Source organism: Myotis lucifugus, unplaced genomic scaffold (assembly GCF_000147115.1).
Source record: "Myotis lucifugus unplaced genomic scaffold, Myoluc2.0 scaffold_422, whole genome shotgun sequence".
Classification (NCBI taxonomy): Eukaryota; Metazoa; Chordata; class Mammalia; order Chiroptera; family Vespertilionidae; genus Myotis; species Myotis lucifugus.
This window is the reverse complement of record NW_005871470.1, coordinates 568,477-569,455: the sequence shown is the minus strand read 5'-3', so window position 1 is coordinate 569,455 and position 979 is coordinate 568,477.

Below are 979 nucleotides of genomic sequence, written 5' to 3'. Positions count from 1 at the left end.
TGTACCCCCTGTGTCCATGGGGAGCCTGCGCGAGAGGTGTGACTGTACCCCATGTGTCCATGTGGAGCCTGCGCAGAGGTGTGGCTGTACCCCATGTGTCCACGTGGAGCCTGCGCAGAGGTGTGGCTGTACCCCGTGTGTCCACGTGGAGCCTGCGCAGAGGTGTGGCTGTACCCATGTGTCCATGTGGAGCCTGCGCAGAGGTGTGGCAGCAACAGTGCTACATGTTCACCGCAACCTTTTATCCTCTGAACACACAAGATGGCCACTTTGCCAGCCTCCTTTGTGGCTGGTTGGGAACCGGTGAGTTTTTTACTCGAAGGTAAATGGAAGTGATGTGTGATGTCTAGAGTGAGGCTATTCACATTTCCATGCTCTCCCCCTGCCATCGCGGCCTTGAGGGCCACATGCCTGCGTGGCATTGCTACCTGATAAAGGGGCCTTCCTGACTAATATAAGACAGAAGACGGCTCTGCTCTTTTTAACATCTTGGAGCACCCTGAGAATTTTGCCATCTGAAATTTTCATGTTTTTCAGCATCAAAGAAAATTACTAGTATATTAAAACATTTTCCTTTTGGTAGGGGGAGTCCTGATTTCCCTCCATGTGCCTATCTCATTTCTCCTCTGTGCTTTCTCCTTTTCACCCTCTTATTCTGAACTATGTTCCTGTGGCAGAGTAGTTCAGTCAATAATTATTAAATTTCACTGAGTCCTGGGGTTCTACTTTAGGAACTGCCACACAGTGAAGATCTTGATGAAAAAATCCACCCACTGACCAACAGGCTTATACAAGAAGTTTTTTTAAACTCATTACAAAGACTGTACAAAAAATTAATATAACAAGGAGCTAGTTCTTTGAAAAGACTAATGAAATTGACAAACACCTGGCTATACTCACTAAAGAAAAAAGAGAAAAGACCCATATAAACAAAATCAGAAATGAGAGAGAAGTCACCACTGACATCACAGACAAAGGA